The 8,558-nt window shown below is 36.7% G+C and overlaps 1 long non-coding RNA gene across 1 annotated transcript; it reads left to right on the top strand.

The window, feature by feature from the left end:
• Positions 1-231: 231 nt before the first annotated feature.
• Positions 232-1,011, top strand: LOC118766424. The gene is made up of 2 exons (XR_005002357.1): positions 232-262; positions 835-1,011. It is a non-coding gene; the product is annotated as an uncharacterized LOC118766424 (long non-coding RNA).
• Positions 1,012-8,558: the final 7,547 nt, after the last annotated feature.

An 8,558-nucleotide genomic window follows, 5' to 3' on the forward strand; every position in this document is an offset into this window, starting at 1 on the left:
AATTACATTTATTTTTGTATTAACACAAAAGGAAAAAATGGAAAACTTTAAAGTGTATATTATTGCGTTATATTGTGTCTTTAGTCGAGAAGTTTTGAGATATTCCATACATGACGTAAATTTAATCTCGCCCACTCCTGTTACTTTTGGCTATAAAAAGCCGGTCATTTCTCACTTCTATCGAGGAACCGGAATAGATCTAATCTCACTTGATTAGAACTGATCTTGCATAGGTCAACAAAACACTTGGTAAGTATATCAGGTGAGTACAAAACGAAACTTACAGAACATCTGTTTTAGGTTTCGTTATGTCTTCGGCATAATGTCTAAGCATTTTAAGCTTTGGAAGCCATTGGTGTTTAGAAGCCAGTCACGGATGTTAGAAAATCATAAAATTGACTTTTATAAAACTGACGGAAAAAAGCCCCATTTATAGCGCGATAATGGAAATTTTTAGTCAGCCATTAGTAATAGTTTAGTCTGCTATAAGACTCGACTAAACTTACAACTTTGACTTTCCAAGTTAGCATAAAGTCCGCTTTGAGGAACGTAAGATTAAAGTAAATATAAAATTAAGTGAAAATAAAATCTAATTGAGATTGTTTACAATGATCAGGTCAGTTTTATGAACCCTTGAGTATTTAAGCACTCTCTACAATATGCTAGTTGGTGTCATAATATAGTTGTAAAGTCTATGGGTATGTCACGTAACTGTATAGATTCTTAACCAGGCTCTCTCAGTGCAGGAAACCTGGGGGTTTCCAATCAGAAACCACGGTAATGTTCATTACTATTGCTACTTCTATACAACTTATATATTCCGGTTTTTTATAGGTAATTGCAGGGAAATGGCTGATTCAAGGAACTTCACGAGAGCACTGCTGACAGCGGTGCAATGATGGTAGCATTAAAACAACGTCGGCTGGATTCGAACTCCATTGGTATCCTACTTTTATAGGATTTTAATAAATTTGATAAAATAAAACTCGCAAATAAAAGATAATCAGTATTTGTCCAACTTTGGAACTGCAAGCATCCGTTTTCCCTCGCCATGGATTACTATCAAACTATTCCCTCTGATCTTGGATCCACCTAATGAATACCCGTTTTAACTGGATTTAATTGGTTTTCTCCTCCATTTCTAGACATAAAGAATCACAACTATCATTGATGAGGAACTTTCTTCCTCCGTTACATGTCTAACTTGTTTCTCTCCGATGACTGTATACTTAACCTGTGGAATCTTACGATGTTCCACTAACTAGGATATTCTAGAAACGGCTGTCAGAGGTTTATCCTTATATATGCATCTATACATATAGACACAAATATGTGTGTGTGTGTGTACGCGTGTGCGTGCGTGCGGGTGTGTGTGTGTGTGTGTGTGCAATAATCTATTACAAATCGTAGTCTCTATGGGTGTACAGTTGTATATTGCTACAGAAACATTTGGTGATTATATTCTGTTTAATGAACTGATCAGACCTAGAGCCATCAAAAAGGACTCCATAACACTGCCACCCGCTGTTATTATGTATATATATATATATATATATATGCCTATAAACATGCACATACATACATACATACATACATACATACATACATACGTACATATGTACGAGTGTGTGTGAGTATGTATACGCATACTTTACATCACACAGTGTGTTTGTCCAGAAATTTCTCCCGATGGACAACTTTTATGATATAGGAATGAAAAGCGAAAAACAGTGTGGGGGATGCCTTTAGCTTTCGGATAATTATGGGAATTCGTCACATGTTTCTAATAATCACAGAAATTCCATTATTTTATCGCAAAAAATAATCTTAGACAATTAACTTTCGCTCTATGACATTCGCATTCCCCTCTAACTCTTTATTCAACTTTGATAATATTATTTTGGATGTCTTTGTGTGTATGTATTTGTATTTGTGTTTGTATACGTGTGTGTATATATAATGTGTGCGCGTATATGTATATATATATGTATGTATGTATACATATATGTATATATATATATGTGTATGTGTGTATGTATATATAGAAATATATATGAATATATATATATATATATATATATATATATATATATATATATATATATATTATATATATATATATGTGTGTGTGTGTAGCTATATATGAATTATACATTAACAGAACTGATTGTATTGATACAGTTTTTCATCAGCAAAGATATGAACTATCGATAAAAAATAGCAAATTTGAGAACGAGAGAGAAAGAATGAGAGAGAGAGATGGAGAAAGGAGGAGGAGGAGAAAGACAGAGGACTGTGAATAGATAAGTAGAGTGCTGGAGAAAGTGGTAAACGTAGAGCAATTAATCGAGAGAGAAATCGAGGGAGAGAGAGATAGTGAACGAAAGAGTGCTCTCTGGAGACTGTGTTTGTTATCCTATGTAGAACGCTATACCATGTATATTCATATTTACACTCATTTACAAGATACGTAAACGAATACATAGAATTTAATTAACCATGAAGCAAGCTAGCAAATTCACAATGAAGTATATCAAGAAAAATACAAATCAAAAGCAATATTATTAATGGGTTTATAAATCGGTATTTTCGTTTTACTAAAAATATCGGTTCTTTACTGTGTATTGTCAAAAGATAATTCCTATTTATAAAGCATTTTCCTTTGCGATGTGAGTTTCTTTTTATCCTTGGTTTTGGTTTTTTCCTCTAAGTTCCATCGTTTGTAGTTTAAAAAAAAAAAAAAACTTTTGCTCATTATACAAATCACACCAACAATGTATTTTTCAAGAGCATCAAAATTAATATAATTTGGAGAACTGTATGTCAGATGAAAAGACTCTCGTCCGTCATCAAGTGGCGTGTTGTCTTTTTATTAATAATTTTTTTCCAGTATATGACCAACCAATCACTCCACTATATAATAATAATAATAATAATAATAATAATAATAATAATAATAATAATTCCAGTTCATATACTGTAAAAAAATCTTTATATATAAAAGTGAAGTTGTGTGTCTGTCTTCTACGATTTAGATTCCTAACTACTCCCACATTTTGCGGTGCAGTGTAACCAAAAGCGGGTATCTTATAGTCGTGATTCATATCGAACCCTTCTGGGTATTAGCGCGCGTCTACGATGAGTCTACGATGAGTCTACGATGAGTCTACGATTAAAAAAAATTACCATCATTTTTTCCTATTTTTAATGCATTTTTTTGATATTATATAAGGGAAGTAACTCTCTAAAAATGCTTATATAGTTATTTCCCTTACAAATCCGAGCAACGCCGGGCGATACTGCTAGTTATTAATAAAAAGACAACACGCCACTGATGACGGGCGAGCGTCTTTTCATCTGACATACAGTTCTCCAAATTATATTAACTTGATAACAACCAAACTGTCGAGTGATTTTCTCGTATGAGTACAAACTGGGTCATTTTGCCGCAGAAGATCTACAGGATATCAAGCGGGTTTTGGTAGTGGTTTTGTTGACATCAGAAATTTTCAAAGATGGTTCCAAATCTCTCGCTCAGGAGATGATATCCTTGAAAATTTTCTCGTATGAGTACAAACTGGGTCATTCTGCCGCAGAAGATCTACAGGATATCAAGCGGGTTTTGGTAGTGGTTTTGTTGACATCAGAAATTTTCAGAGATGGTTCCAAATCTCTCGCTCAGGAGATGATATCCTTGAAAATTTTCTCGTATGAGTACAAACTGGGTCATTCTGCAGCAGAAGATCTACAGGATATCAAGCGGGCTTTGGTAGTGGTTTTGTTGACATCAGAACTTTTCAGAGATGGTTCCAAATCTCTCGCTCAGGAGATGATATCCTTGAAAATAAACTAAGGGATAGGCCAAAATCAGTTATTCGGCACGATGGTTTAAATACCCGAGCAAAACCCGAGAACATGGTTGAGCAAAACCCGAGAACAAAGGGGCGAAAACTTTCATCAGAACTCCAAACATCTCGCACAACTGTTTTTTGGAAATCTGTAAAAAAATTGGAAAAGTCATGAAAGCAGTTTTGTACCAGATCAACTGAACGAGATTAAAAAAAACAAACAAACAAAAAAAAACAAAAAAAAGAGACGCCTCGAAGTGTGCTCCTTATTGCGTTCTCGACTGGAAAAAATACCATTTTTGCATCAAATCATTACTTGTGATGAGAAATAGATACTCTTTAACAACAGCAGGAGAACAGGACAGTGATTAGATGCAGGAGAGTCCCCTAAATACTACCCAAACTCACCATTGTGCCCTAAAATGTTAGTGGTCACTGTATAGTGGTCTGCGAAGGGAGTTATTCAGTATTCATTTTTGTAACAAGGGAAAACGGTAACAGCAACATCGTATTGCCAGGAAATTGATTGTATGCATGAGAATTTGTAGCCCTGTTTACACCCATCGTGCCGTATCTCTTTCGAGTTAAGTATCTTGGATATGGATTCGACTCAACGCCAGGACCGTGAAACGAACTGTTGGTCATTCTTTTACTAGAAAGCAGTTTTTATACTAAATTACATTATAAATTCATCAAAAATAAATACTAAAATCTAATAATACTCTGTCGCAGTATTATTTCTGCGATGGAAATAAAAAGTTAAAAAAAAATCTCATCTGTAAGTGATTTGTGAAAATATGCTCAAATTTTTCTATCAATTTGCAGAGAGAGAGAGAGAGAGAGAGAGAGAGAGAGAGAGAGAGAGAGAGAGAGAGAGAAGAGAGAGAGAGAGAGAGAGACAGAGACAGAGAGAGAGAGAGAGAGAGAGAGACAGAGAGAGAGAGAGAGAGGAGAGAGAGAGAGAGAGAAAGAGAGAGAGAGAGAGGGAGAGAGAGGGAGAGGGAGAACACAATTTGTTTACAAATAATCGACTAATTATGTAATCTAAGCATCAAAACGTCTTAAATTAATTTTTAAAAATTTTACTCCCACAACAGCCATCATCAATTTAATGCCATGAGCAGCAACAATACCCACCACCACCACCACCACCACCACCACTCATACTTAGACAATTCATCTATACTCCCACATACTTTACTAACTCATTTATCGCCGCTGTCATTCCACCGCCGCCATTCCACCACCACCACCGCCTGCATTAGGAACGCATGAATTGCAGCTTTATACAAACCAAAGAGAGGGCCTCTATTTGGACGCTCGGCCTGCTAAAAATAGTAGCAAAATCTCCGTCAAATTACACCGAACTGTTTTCGAAGAGGACACATTAGATGTAATGTAATCCAAGATGTTTATTGCGTCATTGTTGCTACGCTTACTGTTTTTGTGTTGCAGTTGTTGCAGTCTTCTTCTTCTTCTTCTTCTTCTTCTTCTTCTTCTTCTTCTTCTTCTTCTTCTTCTTCTTCTTCTTCTTCTTCTTCTTCTTCCAATCAGGACCTCACGCCATTAGCCACAAAGAATAATCTCTAATTCGAGCCCACTCTAAGCTAATTCGAGCCCACTCTAAGAATGCGTTTGGCAACTTGAAGATCCACCCACCACACGCGATAGACTGGTGGTTGCAGGGGCGCGAAAGCTACGTTGTTATCCTCATTCTTGTAAACGGTGGCTTTTAACGGGTGGAGAGCTGAACCATACTGGAGTACAGAGGAGTCGCAATCTAGATTAGGGTCTGAAAGTTTACCACACCATAGTGGGTTACACCATGGTTCCTCTGCTTTGTGGCAGAAGTAGGAAGAAAGAGTGAGAGAAAGTTGTGGTGAAAGACTACAGCAGGGTTCACCCCCCCCCCACCGGAGCCTCGTGGAGCTTAGGTGATTTTGCTCAATAAACATTCACAATGCCCGGTCTGGGAATCGAAATCGCGTTTTGGCGACCGCGAGTCCGCTGCCCTAACCACTGGGCCATTGCGCCTCCACAGTTGTTGCTGTTGGTGCATTTTGCGCTACACTTGATGTTGTTGCACATTTTGTTTTTGTATTATGATTCCGGCGAAATTCTGGCTTAGCGTTCCATATAACACCTAATCACTTTTTTCTAATTTTTGGAATTTGCAGAAAATTTTCGTGAATTTGTGTTCTACATGAGAATTGATACGATTATGGATAAGAAATTTTGTATGGTGTGTGATTTTTCTGGCTATTTAGCTGATGTTTTAAGCAAATCCTATGACCACCTGATACCATCCTCGTTTCTTTGTTATTTCTTTATTGCCCACAAGAGGCTAAATATAGAGGGGACAAACAAGGTCAGACAAGGGATTAAATCGATTGCATCGACTCCCGTGCGTAACTGGTACTTATTTAATCGACCACGAAAGGATGAAAGGCTAAGTCGACCTCGGCGGAATTTGAACTCAGAACGTAGCAGCAGACGAAATACCTATTTCTTTACTACCCTCAAGGGGCTAAACACAGAGGGGACAAACAAGGACAGACAAATGGATTAAGTTGATTATATCGACCCCAGTGCGTAACTGCTACTTATTTATTCGACCACGAAAGGATGAAAGGATAAGTCGACCTCGGCGGAATTTGAACTCAGAACAGAACGTAACGGCAGACGAAATACCGCAAACATTTCGCCCGGCGTGCTAACGTTTCTGCCAGCTCGCCGCCTTATCCTCGTTTCTTTGTAATGATGTTTTTCAATATTCTGTTCCCCATAAACACATATAATGGAATAATAACACACCCAAGGGTGGTCCACTTCAGGGATTTAAGCAAAAAATTTGTAGTGTCAGTATTTTTAAGTCTGATTTTAAAGAAAAATTCAATAAAGAGTGGAAATTTTAGGATTTGGACAGAGGGTGGAGGAAGGATTTAAGAAAACATTTCTTTTTGCATAATCGTACAAATTCCCGTGAGTAAAACATAAATTCGCAAAAATTTTCTGAAAATTCCAAAAAATGTAAGTTATGAGGATTTATATAGAGTGCTTAAACCGGAAATCCGCCATGATTGTTATTGATGCTTTTTCTGATGTTACGATTATTGCTTTGTAATGGTTGCTGTTGGTGCTGTTATTTTTTTGTTTTACGGTTACCGTTTTCTCTGATATGATAACTGCTGATGTTGGCTTTGTGTTACAGATGCTGTCATAGCTGTTTTCTGAGGTGTTACACTTGGTACTACTATTGTTTTTCTGTTACAGTACTGGATGTCACATTGCTGGATGTTACACTGCTGGATGTTACATTGTTTTTGTGTTACAGGTGCTGTCATAACTGTTTTCTGAGGTGTTACATTTTCTACTATTATTATTGGTTTTGCGTTACATTGTTGGATGTTACATTGCTTTATGTTACACGTGCGGTCATAACTGTTTTCTGAGGTATTACATTTTCTACTATTATTATTGTTCTTGCGTTACATTGTTGGATGTTACAATACTGGATGTTTCATTGCTTTGTGTTACATTTGCTGTCATAACTGTTTTCTGTGGTGTTACATTTGCTACTGTCACTGTTTCTGAGTTACATTGTCGGATGACCACGAATTTTCTCGTCAACCAAAGCAGAAACTTTCAAACGTTTACAATTGGAGTATTTGTACCCCTGTCCTCCACCACAACGCGAATCTGCATAATCACTCCACTTCACATGGGACCACCGGTCTTTGGTCTGGTATTGTTTGCAACAGCAGCTCGAATTATTTATATTGGGTTGTCCGGAGAGTTTGTGCTGATTTTTAAAGGAAAGAAAAGGTCAATAAATACTTGCCATTACATTTTCAATCAACCAAATATGAACCGTTTTGTTGCACAATGCGTCTCCATCTTTTCGTCAACTTGAAAATACCCTCTTCCCAGATTTTAGGTGGTTTCAGGTCAAAGAATTCCTCAAGGTATCTTTTTACGTCGTCCAAGGAATTGAAATTTTTACCATTAAGACTATTCTTCAGAGACCTGAATAAGTGGAAATCCGAATATGGTGAATATGGAGGGTGGGGTAACACATCCCAGCCGAGCTGCAGCAATTTTTGCCTGGTTCCCAAAGTATCAAGTGCTGAAAATGAACTTTCTTATCTTCCATTTTACAGGGTTACAGAATTAACACAGGTTATAGGAACATAGACCTTCTTGATAAAAGATAGCTTAAACTGTGCTCTAAAGATAGCTTAAACTGTGCTCTAAATGGAGGTCAAATCTTATTTTATGGACTCAACCATGTTCTAAAATAAGTCGAAAGGTAAGCTACTATAAATCGGCACGAACATTCCGGACAACACAATATTTTCCTTTGTAATGATCATCACGAATTCATTTAATATTAAGTTCTGTTAACTTGCCAAATGGCCTAACACTTTTAAGATGTGAATCAAAAGGGAATTTTGGGATCATTATAACTTCTAATCTATTGGCAATGTGCACGAAATGAAATAGCTTTTGCCAGGGATCGAAATCGTTTCCCTGTCTCTTAGTTTGCGGGAAAATTATCTCATATTCTCAAGCGCGATCGCCATATGTGTTTCTGATGTTGAATTAAATTAGAAAATGCCTTTTTTTTTCTAACTCCATATAATTACTTCACATGAAATAATTACCAATGATTGACTTTCATTATGATGCTAATACGACCCCAAAAATTAA

Source organism: Octopus sinensis, linkage group LG15 (assembly GCF_006345805.1).
Source record: "Octopus sinensis linkage group LG15, ASM634580v1, whole genome shotgun sequence".
NCBI lineage: Eukaryota > Metazoa > Mollusca > Cephalopoda > Octopoda > Octopodidae > Octopus > Octopus sinensis.